Here is a 15494-nt window from a genome sequence, read left to right on the forward strand (position 1 = left end):
GTTGGTGACAATTAAGCCCTGAAGGTTAAAGTGTATCTTTAACCTCCTGGGAATTGCAGTCTTCTAGTTATTTGTTTTTTTTTGTCCCCAGTGTATTGCTGTGAATGTCTGTCTCCATTTGAAGTCAACCTAATTAGAATGCATGCCATGACGGTAGGTATTCTGAGGTTCCCGCATGACTGCTGACAGCATTTATTTTTGTAAGTTAATTAGCTAAGCCTTTTTCATGATTGAAGGATGGCAGCATACCAAGAAGTGTCTAATTGGGGGTATAGAACTTTAATTTCTCAGTTAATGTAAAAGCAGGTTATCAGTCATTCTTGTAGTAATTATGACGCACATCTCGATATCTCTTTATTCTGTTAATTATGACACGCAATAATTGCTGGATTCAAGAGACGTACTTTATGCTCTGTGCTTCATTTAAGAGAATACTTCAAGTTGAGTTGTAATTTTAGTCATTTCGCAGACGCTATTATCCAGTCAGTGCATTCAACCCAAGTCGAGCAGGAAAAATGTACCACATATTATTTGAAATAGCCGAGTTGAAGAGTTCCTGGTTATTTTCAATATACGGAAGTAGAGACAGGACTGAATAACGGAAGTTGATCCGAGGTAAAGGGGGAAGATGATAAGAGGTCTAAAAACAACACCTGAGATCTGTTGAAGCAGTGACACAGACAGGTCCCGGTCCTGACTCCAGTCACATGCTGGACACATAATGTTCAACACAACACCTGTTACTTCACCAAACAGTTTGCCAGCTGACGATCCGTCTCCTTGATGATTGAGCGCACACTCATTCTGTGTCTTTGCGCTTGATAGGTTACGATTGACGCAAATACATGCACGCACACACTCTCTCCCGCGCAAAAACACCACACACACACATATACACAGATCCTAGGTTTTGTTCAAGCTCAATTACACTAACCGCAAAGACATTCCCCCATTCGATACATATTCATAAGATCATAGTAACCCGAAAAACTGCATCAAATTCACGCGTTGGTTGGAAAGGATCTGCTGAAATCATTTAAGCCAACTTGGAGATCCAGCAGAGACCAGCTAACATGACTCCGGAGCTTATGGCCCGAGCTCCTGCCCCATTCCAAATGGTTCATTTACTATTTAATATCAAAGGGTATGAGGAGGGGGAAACACTTTTACGACCAGCAGAACTCATCAATCAACCTCTCCAGTCGCACATTCTCCTTGCTGCTTAAAATGCTACCTAGCCCCACGGTGCACTTTTCTCCTTTTTCTGAGACCTGCCTGGAATGACAATTTCCTCCCCTGTTTAACATTTGGCTGGGCTCTCATACTGTGTTGTGGTTTACACCGGGAGAAGTCAGGGACATGCCATATGCACGGCATATTTCTGTCAGACAGTCAGTGTTGCGTGACTGGGGGAAGAGAGAGACACTTTAAAAAATTTAGGGGGAAAGTAACCCTGTTCTTGTTTAGTGATGATACAGAGGGATATATGAGTACACAGGCCCGGGGGAGTTGGGTAAAAACAGCACACTGTGTGTGTGTGTGTGTGTGTGTGTGTGTGTGTGTGTGTGTGTGTGTGTGTGTGTGTGTGTGTGTGTGTGTGTGTGTGTGTGTGTGTGTGTGTGTGTGTGTGTGTGTGTGTGTGTGTGTGTGTGTGTGTGTGTGTGTGTGTGTGTGTGTGTGTGTGTGTGAGTATCCTCAGACAAACTGATGAGCTGCTGAGGCAAATGAGGGAAGGTGAAGTTAAGTTCCTCACTGACAAAAACACATTACACAAGTGTTCCACAAATGTTCCTTGTGCCTCGATGGCCCTGCTTGAGTGTTGACAAGCAAAATCATATATTTTTATCAGACACCTTTGATGTCCAAGTGGGTTTATGTACTGTAAGTTGTGGTGGAGGGTGCGACACTGTTTCCACGATTCTGGTGTTAGTGCTGCTCTGCTCCTGTCCTGGTCACATCAGGAAAGAGTCATTACTTTGACCTAGTCTGACTTCTGGGGCCTAGCTTTCCTCACTAAATAAGACTGACCTTTTACTCCAGTGAAAACATATCCTCTCCTATTCCCAATGTGGTGTTGTTAATATAATACAATATAATATATGCCATTTAGCAGACACCTTTATCCAAAGCGACTTACAGTATTGTGAGTACATACATTTTTGTATATATGGCCCCAGGAGGGAATTGTTAAACTATAGAACCGGATGACTCAACTGCCATTCTGTCTGTCTCCATTGCCAAACCTTCCTTCATCTACTTCCTCATTATTCTGATGGACTTGAGCCACAACGTAAAATAAGCACTTAGAGGCAATTAAGAGTCAATTAAGCCTGCAAAGTGCCTGACTGCTGGGATCGAAAAACCTATAAACTCACAGGTAAAGCGGGCCAAGGCTGGCTACTCTTTACTTCACAGAGGATGGCCCACCTCTCATTCCAGAAACTGTACTGTACCCACCCACCAGAGAACTGGGACGGCAGAGCCATCGATGTTTACAAACCTTGGATTGCTGATGATATGTATTGGCCATTTAGAGGCTTTGACGCCACGGGTCGGCCATATTGGCAACATCCAGTAAGAGAAGTCCTTCATAGGAATGTATGGAATTCTACACTATTTCAACTAAATGTTTCAAGGACAAAATGACATGTATTTAAGTATTTAATTTTTATGTTTAGCTCACATAATATAATTAAAGTGTCTGTAATAGAATAAATGTGGCAAAAACGAATGTAGAGATGAATACATGCATTTCTATAGCTTACAAAATATTTTCTTACAGCGGTGGGGGAATGCCAAGATGGAGGCACGATGGCTTCAACACCGCTCCACCTATTAGTCATCTGGTGTATATATACATTGTTGGGCAGATCTTACAGATGCACACCAGGGGATGTTGGAAGTTAAATCTTTAAATGAGTCAGATTGCTGTGGCTGCACCGAAGAACAGATATAGCGAACCAGGAGCACGTATGGCTTCAGAGAGGATAATTGCGAAAGCGCCTTCAATCTATTAAAGTGAAAGATTAAAAGAAAAACAAATTTACTTTCTGCAATGGTTTAATAAATCAATGATTAAAACAAATAGACAATTAACCTGCGGGTCACCATTGAAATGCATGATATGATGCAGGCATAGACTCAGAATGGCTGCTAACTCGAGCTTGATACACCGATTTAGGGTCCGTCCAAAATGGCACCCTATTGCCTACTTTTGAACACTATATATTGAATAAGGTGCCATTTCAGACACAGCCAATTCAGTTAGATCCCTACACGGAGTGTACATGGGTACCATCAGGAATCCTAAAAACTGTATTATTTAAGCCTACGTTCATATGGCCATCAGTTTTCTTTAAGCACTATACTGATCATGTGTACTGTATGTGACTAATACAGTCATAGAGAGAGGCGTGTTGTTGACGTTCTAACGTAGGGGTTCTTAAAGTGGGGTCCGCAGGGGTTCTTAAAGTGGGGTCCCCACTGCAGGGGATCCACGGCCAGTTCACAATATATAGTGCCGTGAAAACAGTATTTGCCCCCTTTTCAAAAACTTAAAATTTGTTGCGTTTGAACCATTTTCATGTCGACTTGATTGTGTGTTTTGGATCATTGTCTTACTGTATGACCTAGCTGTTCTTCAGCTTCAGCTCACAGATGGATGGCCTGACATTCTCCTGTAGAATTCATGGTTCCTTATATTAAAGGCAAGTTGTCCAGGTCCTGAGGCAGCAAAGTATCCCCAAACCATCACACTACCACCACCATGCTTGACCGTTGGCATGATGCTCTTACTGAGGAATGTAGTGTTTGTTTTTTCCAAGGCAAAATGGGACCCATTTCATCCAAAAAGTTGACTCAAGTTTTCCAAAAAGCACCTGGAAGCACCTGGATGGTCATCAAGACTCTTGGAAGAATGTTCAATGGACAGATTAGTCAAAAGTATAACTTTTTGGATGACATGGGTCCCATTATGCCTGGCAAAAACCAATGCACTGCCGAAGTCACAGTTTTTTTTACCTCACTTGAGTGTTCGGATTATGAGGGGGTCCCTGATTAATTTTCTATCACAAAAGGACTCCCTAGACCCAAAAAGTTTGAGAACTCCTGTTCTAAAGAACCTAACGCACCACGGGTTACTCACAGAGGGATGTTACACAAGACCGAAGACGTCCAATCAGCATGCAACTGAAGTAATCTAAAATGCAGCACAAAATAATGACTGAAGTCACACGTTTATATTTCTCCAGAACCTCTTATCCAGTAGGAAAGGGGATATATATTTGTATACTTCTCATACTAGTCCCGCATGGGAATTGAACTCGCAAACCTGGCGCTGCACATGCCATGCTCTAGCAACTGAGCCACGCTCCACACTGATTCAATGAGCCTCCTGAAAATGATGATATCTCCTTCACTTCATCAGCCCTTTAACCTGGCTTCAGCCCTTTGACTGGACTACATCCCTAGTTTACACTCAGAGGACAGGGAGAGTAGAGGAGAAAAGAGGAGGTTATTTGGCCATCCGGTTTGTACTCAAACCTCCTCCATTTTACGCCACACACGCTCCACAAATGCTAGCAGGCTCAAGCCATATTTCTTCATATCATTGCTGCGTTTGGAGATGAGCTCAAGTTACGTTTATCAACACAGAGCTGAGACTAAATTAGCATGCAAATAGGACGCAATGTTTCTGTCCTTTGAATTTTCTACTTAGGGATTCATGTAACCCAACTCTGGATATTTGGAAAAGTACAGTCTGCTATCTCAAGTGTATGAATTACCCTGAATAACATTCAACCTGTAGAAACACACTTAAAAATACAGGAAAACAGGAATAAAAGCAAATACTTGACATATGTGCACTGATTTTAATCAGTGACAATTGCTGTCCCTGAGTATCATACATGTTTAATGTTCAAAGCTGTGCCAAGACTGGGCAAACACATACAAACATCCCATTTACTTCACCCAAATTAAACCAGGTGAACCAGGTGGATTCAAAGACAACACCCATCCCTGAGCATAATAAATGCTTAATATTCAAGGGCCATGGCAAAAACGGCTTAAAAAAAAAATCTAAACAATTTTGTCACAGGTGTAGCCTAACAGTTAAATACTCACGTATGGGCCCTTCTCAACAATGCATAGATAGAGAAAATATAGAAGTTATAGAAAAGTAATAACACATATAACCCCCAACCAAAAATGTAAATGTAACATGTAAATTGTTGGTCCCAAGTTTCATGGGCTGAAATAAAAGATCCCCCCCAAAAATGTATCAAACATTTTTACACCCAAAAAGGTTATTTCTCTCAAATTTTGTGCACAGATTTGTTAATATCTCTGTTAGTGAGCATGTCTCCTTTGCCAAGATAATCCATCCACCTGACATGTGTGGCATATCAAGAAGCTGATTAAACAGCATGATCATTACACAGATAAACCTTGTGCTGAGGAAAATAAAAGGCCACTCTAAAAATGTGCAATTTTGTCACACAACACCATGCCACAAATGTTTCCAGTTTTGAGGGAGCATGCAATTGGCATGCTGACTGCAAGTATGTCAACCAGAGCTGTTGCCAGAAAATGTAATGTTAATTTCTCTACCATAAGCCGCCTCCAACGTCGTTTTAGAGAATATGGCAGTACGTCTAACTGGCCTCACAACCACAGACCACGTGTATGGTGTTTTAACGTTGAGAACAGAGTGCCCCATGGTGGTGGTGGTATTATGGTATGGGCAGGCATAAGCTACGGAAAACGAACACAATTGCATTTTATAGATGGCAATTTGAATGCATAGAGATACCGTGACGTAATCCTGAGGCCCATTGTCGTGCCATTCAACTGCTGCCATTACCTCATGTTTCAGCATTATAATCCACAGCCCCTCATCGCAAGGATCTGTACACAATTCCTGGAAGCTGAAAATGTCCAGTTTTTCCATGGTAGCATACTCACCCATCATGTCACCCATTGAGCATGTTCGGGATGCTCTACATGTACAACAGCATGTTCCAGTTCCCGCCAATATCCAGCAATTTCGCACAGCGATTGAAGTGGAATGGGACAACATTATACAGGCCACAATCAACAGATTGATCAACTCTATGCGAAGATGTGTCGCGATGAATGAGGAAAATGGTTGTCACACCAGATACTGACTGGTTTTCTGATCCACTCCTCTACCTTTTTTTTAAGGTATCTGTGATCAACCGATGCATATCTGTATTCCCAGTCATGCAAAATCCATAGACTAGGGCCTCATTAATTTACTTAAATTGACTGATTTTTACACTGTAACTCAGTGAAATCTTTGAAATTGTTGCATGTTGCATTTAGATTTTTGTTCAGTATAATAAATACACAATGAATAACGATAACTTGGCTATATACACATGGTACCAGTGCCGTGGTGATGTGCAGGGGTACGAGGTAATTGAGGTAGATATGTACATTTAACTAGGAATGAAGTGACTATGCAACAGGATAGATGATATAGAGTAGCGGGAGCGTATGTGGTGAATCAAAAATAGTTAGTGCAAAAAGGGTATTTGGTTAACGATTTAGATAACTATTTAGCAGTCTTGTTGCTTGTGGGTAGAAGCTGTTCAGGGTCCTGTTGGTTTCAGACTTGGTGCATCGGTACCACTTGCCATGTGGTAGCAGAGAGAACAGTCTATGACTTGGGTGGCTGGAGTCTTTGACCATTTTTAGGACCTTCATTTGACACCGCCTGGTATAGAGGTCCTGGATGGCAGGGAGCTCGGCCCCAGTGACGTACTGGGCCGTACGCACTACCGTCTGTAGTGCCTTGCAGTCGGATTCCAAGGAGTTGCCATAACAAACAGGGATGCAGCCAATCAAGATGCTCTCAGTGGTGCAGAACATTTTCAGGATCTGAGGGCCCATGCCAAATCTTTTCAGAGGCGTTGTTGTTCCATTTTCACGACTTTGTTGGTGTGTGTGGACAATGATAGATTCTTAATGATGTGGACACCGAAGAACTTGAAGCTTTCAACTAGCTCCGAGCACTCACCATCAATGAGTGCTCGGCCCTCTGTTTCCTGTAGTCAACGATCAGCTCCTTTTTCTTGCTGACGTTGAGGGTGAGATGGTTGTCCTGGCACCACACTGCCAGGTCTCTGACTTCCTCCCTATAGTCTCATCATCTTCAGTGATCAGGCCTACCACCATTGTGTCGTGGGCAAACGTAATGATGTTGGAGTCGTGCTTGGCCATGCAGTCGTGGGTGAACAGGGAGTACAGCACGCACTCCTGAAGGGCGCCCGTGTTGAGGGTCAGCGTGGCTGATGTGTTGTTGCCTACCAGTAACCACCTAGTGGTGGCCCGTCAGGAAGTTCAGGATCCAGTTGCAAAGGGAGGTGTTCAGTCCCAGGGTCCTTAGCTTAGTGATGAGCTTGTAGGACACTATGGAGTTGAAAGCAGAGCTGTAGTCAATGAACAGCATTCTTACATGGTGTACCTCTTGTCGAGGTGGGAGAGGGCAGTGTGGAGTGCAATAGAGATTGCGTCATCTGTTTATCTGTTGGGGCGGTATGGCGAATTGGAGTGGGTCCAGGGTGTCTGGGATGATGGTGTGGATGTGAGCCATGACCAGCCTTTCAAAGCATCTGATGGCTACAGATGTGAGTGCTACGGGGCAATAGTCATTTAAACATGTTACCTTTCTGTTTTTGGGCACAGGAACTATGGTGGTCTGCTTGAAACATGTAGGTATTACAGACTGGGTCAGGGAGAGGAAAATGTCTGTGAAGACACTTGCCAGTTGGTCAGTGCATGCTCTGAGTATACTCAGACCCTGCGTCCCTGTTTAGAGCGTGATCACGCGGTTGTCCGGAACAGCTGGCATTCTAATGCATGTTTCAGTATTGCTTACCTCGAAGCGAGCATAGAAGGCACTGTAATCTTTGATAGTTTGCAGGCCCTGCCACATTCAACTTGGCTCAGAGCCGGCATAGTAGGACTCGATCTTAGTCCTATATTGATGCTTTGTCTGTTTGATGGCTCGGCGGAGGTCGTAGCAGGTTTTCTTACAAGTGTCCGGATTAGTGTACCGCTCCTTGAAAGCAACAGCTCTAGCCTTGAGCCCAGAGCGGATGTTGCCTGTAATCCATGGCTTCTGGTTGGGATATATACTCACGGTCACTGTGAACAGCCGCAACTCATCAAGGCATGGACTCTACAAGATGTCGAAAGCTTTCCACAGGGATGCTGGCCCATAATGACTCCAATGCTTCACACAGTTGTGTCAAGTTGGCTGAATATCCTTTGGGTGTTGGAGCATTCTTCATACACACAGAAGACTGTTGTGTGAAAAACCCTGCAGAGCTATAGTTCTTGACACAAACTGGCGTGCCTGGCACCTACTACCATACCCTGTTCAAAGGCACTTCGACCTTTCATCTTGCCCATTCACCCTCTGAATGGCACACACACAATCCATGTCTCAATTGTCTCAAGGCTTATCCTCCCCTTCATTTACACTGATTGAAGTGGATTTAACAAGTGACATCAATAAGGGATCATAGCTTACACCTGGATTCACCTGGTCTATGTGTTCTGTTTTGTGTACTCAGTGTATATTATCCATGTCCTCGTTCAGTCACAACTCTGAGAAACATGAGATATAACAGTTCTTCAGGTCCCGTTGATAGGATACTCTTGAACAGAGCTCGTCCAATTTTTTCTCCAGTGATTGTACGTTCACCAACAGAACGGAAAGTAGGGGCAGATAATGTTTTTGCCAACGTAGTTTCGTCAGGGTGTCTCTCTTATGCAGTCTTTTCCTTTTCCGAGTCGCTGGGATTAGGACAGCCCAAACAGAAATCAATGGAGCACACAGATGATTGTATTATCACATTCACATGAATTATTAAAACATTGCTTATGATTCTGTATTAATATCAGTGATGTGCTAAAAAAAAGGTGGGTAATAGATAAGACAAACAACAACTGATATAAAAGAAAAATGACATTTTTAGAATTGTTTTGTTTGCATTTTGATTACATTTCAATAAAGGCCAAGTTGAGATGTTCATATTGAAGCGTATCTTTTTTAAATTATTTATTTCTTTATTTCCTATTTCTTGCTCCTGCTGAGGTTGGCTTCGTTTAACGTTTGCTTCTTACTTCATCCATCTAGCTGGCTTTTCACTTTTATTACAGTACAAGTCTCTGCCGGCAGTTAGTCACATGACTGACTGACATATCAACACAGCAAATTGGCCAGTGTTACCTAGTGTTGACCTTTCAGTGTAACATTTCTAGTGTTGATTCAGGATTTAAATTAAATCAGTAAGAGTGAAATTAACGGTCAAGTGGTGTAGAATAACCCCAGTGTTGGTGTTAATAACCAGTGTTGAATGTGGTTGTGTCAGTGGAGAGTAAAACATTCCCATCAAAACCAGCGCCCATCATTATCAGATTTCCCAGCATGCTCTACTGCAGATCAAAATGTTTTGGATTGTTTTCAATATCTGTGTTTTTGCATTGATTGATTGATTCATCTTATGCTACACAAAGATAAATACCATTAATTTTTCTAAACTAATTCAATCACTTATTTAATGCACTCTTTACTGAAATGGTTGTTCCATATTCCACAATGTTTGTTCCAGTTTAAATGGTTGTTCCAGTTTAAATGGTTTAGCTAGTCTCCTTATAATGTCCCTAACCCTGAACGTCATTCTGAATCCAGGTCCGGGGTGAGCAGTATGTCCTGCGCCGCCGACTCGTTGAAGTACAAATATTCATCCAAAGTGAGGTTAGTGATCGCTGTTTTCATGTCCAGAAGCTCTTTTCGGTCATAGGAAACGATGCCGGAAACATTATGTGCAGAATTGTTCAGGAGCCCGTAAAACGGCAGCTATCCCTTGCAGCACCGTTTTCACTCACTCACTCACTCACTCACTCACACACTCACACACTCACTCACTCACTCACTCACACACTCACACACTCACTCACTCACTCACTCACTCACTCACTCACACACAAACACACAGTGCAGGTTGAAAGATGCAGAGTTGACACTCCTCCATGGAATTTGAACTGCAGTAATGCTCCACTTGTCTATGTGTCCCATGACAGAGACAGAGAGCTGTGTGATGAAAGACCCAGAGAACTACTTCTGTACGGGAAAAAAATGAAGACCTAGCAACCCTGCAAAATTATCCATCAAGAGACGTCTCTCATCAATTCACCTGACTTCATTCACAGCGGGAAGGAATGATGCAGGGAGTTATAGGGCAGGAAGTGGGAGAGAGAGGGAGGAGAAGAGTTCAATAGGACCCCAAGGCTGGAGATACAGAAGAGCTTTACATGAGAATCATGCAGGGCCATAGCTACATATGAGGATACAGAGGTCCAGACCTCTGTATTTTTGTAATTTTTTTGGGGGGGGCGGGGGTCTCAGTCGGGGTCTCAATTTACTAAAGTTGCGATTTCGAAACTTGGTTGTGCATCAGCAGTTTTCCTCGTTATATGTTACTGACAGTCAATAAATTAGCCATGTCAGATTGGTAAATTAGTCTAGTTACTCTAGCCAGCTATGTAAACGTGTAGTAATCATGGCCAACGTGCCCAGGGCCCCATTGATTTTGTTATTCACGCTCACTCACATATCATATTAAACATGGCATATATCATTAGGGATTAACACGGGTAATCGGGATCCCAGGACTGTGCCGGGACCACTCTTCAGATTTCCCGAAAAAATGTAATGACAAGACCCGGGAAATTACAACATTTTGTCAAAAAATAAAATAGCACATCATCCAAACAGGTTGTCGCATGGAAGCCATTAGCCTAGTGTATTTACTTCACACAAAGTCTACAATGTTATGGACTACTCGGGGTGCGCTCTGTGCGTGCTATAGCCTACCACTACTGCTGAAATTAGCTGAATTCATTGAGGAACATGATAACACTCTGAATTTATGAACGGTCTGTTTTGCAATTCACAACAATGTCATTGCCGATCATAGTTAGGCCTACTCTATCATTACTAAATATCTGTTTCACTTGCTGTGAGACCTTTAGATAGTGACGCAGCCAAGTTGGCAATGTGGCAAAGCGACAATCTTATTTTGGGAGAACCTGATATCTTGTTTTTAAACTCTTTAAATGGGCTCTTCCAATTTTTCGGCATTTCCAGGGACTCTCAGATAAATATGAATTATTCCCGGAATTGAAACCTGGTAGAGTTTTGGGAAAATATGAATCCCTATAAGTCATGGCAAAATGTGTAGAATTTAGGAAATTAGATTTAAAACTGCAACATTTTTTGCCCTACCCCATTGCAAAATGAGTAGAGTTGCAGTAAATTAGCTATAAAAAAAGAAATATAAAGAAAAGTTCTTAAGGCTTTTAACTTTTTATGAATAAAATATTTTTTTCTACTAACAGATCCCTCTGTTCGTATTAAATTATAGTTTTTAATCTCGGTGCAGAGCTAATGTGAGTTAATGTGTAGAGGCTAATTGTACAGCTAGTAGAGCCCCACAGTGGACGTGTCATAAAACCTAGCGGTCAAACAGGGAAATGGTTCCAATCATTTTTTCACCATTCATTTTTCCCATAGGTGATTTTAGAAACACTTAAAATAAGGGCTGTGTTTCGTGTAGTCTTACCCTGGCATGATGTTTTAATAACCATGTAAATCTCTCTCGGACAAGGTGACTTTTATCATTATATTCGAAGCTAGGTGGAAGCTAGGTGGAATTAATGCCAGGTCTGATCCATCTTCCAAAGCACTGAATTTTCCTTTCTGGGAGTTATTCCTTTGAGAAATACAATATATGCTATCCTGATCACAGCCCTATCTATAGGCATGACTGTTTGCAGCATGGGGTATGGGTGAAAAACAAACAAAATTAGACAAGTGCAGTAGCAAACAATGAGGTGAATCCACAGAGCCATGAAGAAAAAAACACATTTTCATTACTCAGGCCTGGCTTGTTATCATGTAGAAAGGGAAGAGTGGCGATCTCCTAGCGTGGGAGACACCTGAGTACACTCTCCCAGGACAAGGGCTGATACTGTTTAATATTTTGTTATAGTGTATTATTCTGCATGTTCCACTGTTGACATAAAGACCCAGGTTGAATCTCAAATGGCACCTCATAGTGCACTACTTTTGACCAGGGCGCATACGGCTCTGGTCAAAAGTAGTGCACTTGATAGGGAATAGGGTGCCATTTCAAACTCAGGCATTACCAGTCTGGGACACAGTCTCGCAATGAAGGGCGCACTTCTGAGTGATTACAGGAGTCGAACCACTGCGAATGGGCAATTTCAACAGATCCTATTGGGCGCGAAGCAGGAAATTTAACTAATGAAACCTCTAAACTGATGAAACATTAAACTACTAAAACATCCCCGGCTCTGAATGCTTTACAATGCACTGAGATGAATGGGAGCAGCTCACCCAAATAATTAACTATACTGAGTCAGCGGCTGGCTGACAAGTCTGTCAGACTAATCTAGTGACTGAGGACAAATGCTGGGAGGGCTGCCTGGGAGGCTGTGGGAGACTCATTTGCTGCATTTCTATACAACAACAAAAAATAAGTAAAATGCTATTTGTACAATTGTAAGGTTATACCCCTGAAAGGGGGTAAATATGAGAAAGTATCCACACCGACACATAGTATCAGCAACTGTGCAGTCAGTTGTAATGATGAATTGCATAAAATGATCAACTCTTCTCATAGATACAGTATCTCTTTTCTCAAATTACATAATGTTCACATTTATATTCCTAGGCATTACTAATCAAGCTCTGCACAAACAGACATCAATGGAGCACACCGATGATTATTATCAAATTCACATGAATTATTAAAACATTGCTCATGATTCTGTATTAATATCAGTGATGTGGTAAAAAAAAAAAAGGTGGGTAATAGATAAGACAACAACTGATATAAATGAAAAATGACATTTTTAGAATTTTATTGTTTGCATTTTGAGTGCATGTTAATATAGGCCTAGTTGAAATGTTCATATTGAAGCGTATCTTTTTAATTAAAAAAAAACTTTTTTGATAAGATTAGTAAAGATTTTCTCAGGGGATCCCACATGGGACCCCGATCCCAAGTTTGGGAGCCTCACCACTGAGTGCCACATCACTGTTTGTCTCAGTATCCTACACTCTGTAAAGCAAAGTTATGAGAACTTAGTAGCCTATTTCTTGCTTCGTTTAACGTTAGCTTCTTACTTCATCCATCTAGCTGGCCTTTCAATTTTATTACAGTACAAGTCTCTGCTGGCAGTTAGTCACATGACTGACTGACATATCAACACAGCAAATTGGCCAGTGTTACCTAGTGTTGACCTTTCAGTGTAACATTTCTAGTGTTGATTCAGGATTTAAATTAACTCTGTAAGAGTGAAATTAACGGTCAAGTGGTGTAGAATAACCCCAGTGTTGGTGTTAATAACCAGTGTTGAATGTGGTTGTGTCAGTTTAACTCTGTGGAGAGTAAAACATTCCCATCAAAACCAGCACCCATCATTATCAGATTTCCCAGCATGCTGTACTGCAGATAGAAATGTTTTGGATTATTTTCAATATCTGTGTTTTTGCATTGATTGATTGATTCATCTTATGCTACACAAAGATAAATACCATACATTTTTCTAAACTAATTCAATCAATTATTTAATGCAATGGTTGTTCCACATTTCACAACGTCCCTAACCCTGAATGTCATTCTGAATCCAGTTTGCGGGTGAATAAAAATTCCAACTATTGGTCTTAACTCTGGCTCAAATGCAATAGGAATTACACATCACTTTGCTAGCCAGCATAATGTAACTTGCAGGCCTGACGTGCCCATCAAGGGGATTTGATATACATATTTCCTGTCTACTTTGCTGATTTTGCTTGTCTGAAGCAGGGCCTCGGAGGCCCAAGGAACATTTGTGTAATGTGTTTGAGAGAGAGAACCTTAACTTCATCTGCCCTCGTTTGCCCTGACTACACGTGCACACACACGCACACGCAAACAGTTACTCTCTCAGAGCACTGCATGTGAAATGTGAAATGTGAATATGCAATAAAAGAGATGAGCAGAAATGAGACTCAGCGTGGGCTTTGTTTAATGGGTAACGGCTAACATTAGATATCGCTAAGTCAAGACCTGAGACTGCAATTCAATGCAAATGATCCAACCATTTTCGCAAATAACAATCATCTTCCCCTCTTATTCATTCGTATAATGTGACCTCTGTGAATACTGTCTAATGGGACTGTAACAATGAGGCAGGCACAGACCTGTGGTAATGGAAACATATTAGCAGCAGTCTTAGGCTAAATGGGCCAATAATCAATTTGGAGTATTTTTTTAAAGGCTCAGGTTTTTTTTGTATTTCATCTACTTGTTTAGCTACTGCTTTCTGTTTATCCATTGGAGTTGTTTAGCCTGTTGGATATCCGTGGGTTGTTCCTGTGGACTACATGAGGAATGTAGATAACGGGAGTCTTTTGACTGAAAAGAACGATGCAGGCATAAAAAAAATCCTCAAGTGGGTCTGAACTTTTAGTTTCTAGCACGTTCCAATCACTACTTTTTAACAAGGAAAAAAAGTGACGTCCTCCATCCATGTGAGGTCAAGGACTTGTGTTCAAAGTGAATTTCATATAACATCAATTTCAGTCAACAGAATTCAACAGACTTCAATGGTTATGAAAGGGGAGAACAAAGTGTGGTTTTGACAACCTCAGACTATCTGAAAACCAGCTGGACCCCGAAAGCCCGGCGACAGATCTCTAACTGCTAAGTGAATATGAAAGTCAACCGTGCCTCATATCACGCTCTTTAGCACTAACAAGTTACAGCCTGGTGTCCGTCTTCAACTTTTACCCCGGCCCCCCAAAATGAGATGCATGTGAATGTGTGTTGGTGTGTGTGTGAGTGCATGCCTGCGTCAAGCGTGTGGGAGGTACACCTGTTATAGTGCTGTACAGACAGACAGGAAGACAGACAGACAGGAAGACACTCTCCATGCATACTGCAGACCACCCTAATCCTGGTTTAAAGCCATTGTGCAGGTACTCTATAAATCAGAATTCAGTGTGGCCAGACAGGCCCACCTGCCATCACAATATCCCCCCCCGCTCTGTCTTAAACCTGGCTGGAACGCTTGCTATAGTCACTAGGCCGGGGATTTCATCATGGCGAATAAAAATACACCAGTTTATGGGTCTAATGCAGACGTCAATGGCATTGTGGCTTTGATTTACAGCAACCCCATGGCTGTACTGGGATGTAGCGGCTGTTTTACATTTTGATGAATACTCTTCTGTGTAGAACCGGATAAATTCTAAAGGACACCTTAGGGGGGAGGGTGTTGTGCACGGTGCACAGGACGTAAGGCACAAGCATTTCGGAACTAGAAGCACAAGCATTTCGCTACACTCGTATTAACATCTGATAACCATGTGTATGTGAACAAAACAATAT

At 41.9% G+C, this 15494-nt stretch overlaps 1 protein-coding gene and 1 long non-coding RNA gene across 2 annotated transcripts in view; one reads left to right on the forward strand and one right to left on the reverse strand.

Annotated features, from left to right (window-relative positions):
- Positions 1 to 15494, reverse strand: part of tspan9a (tetraspanin 9a) — a 276224-nt gene that overhangs the window by 152002 nt on the left and 108728 nt on the right. The window lies entirely within an intron of this gene.
- LOC118964622 lies at positions 9719 to 13064 on the forward strand. Its single transcript, XR_005051762.1, has 2 exons — positions 9719 to 9790; positions 10117 to 13064. It is a non-coding gene; the product is annotated as an uncharacterized LOC118964622 (long non-coding RNA).

This window comes from Oncorhynchus mykiss, chromosome 1 (genome assembly GCF_013265735.2).
Source record: "Oncorhynchus mykiss isolate Arlee chromosome 1, USDA_OmykA_1.1, whole genome shotgun sequence".
In the NCBI taxonomy this organism is placed as follows: Eukaryota; Metazoa; Chordata; class Actinopteri; order Salmoniformes; family Salmonidae; genus Oncorhynchus; species Oncorhynchus mykiss.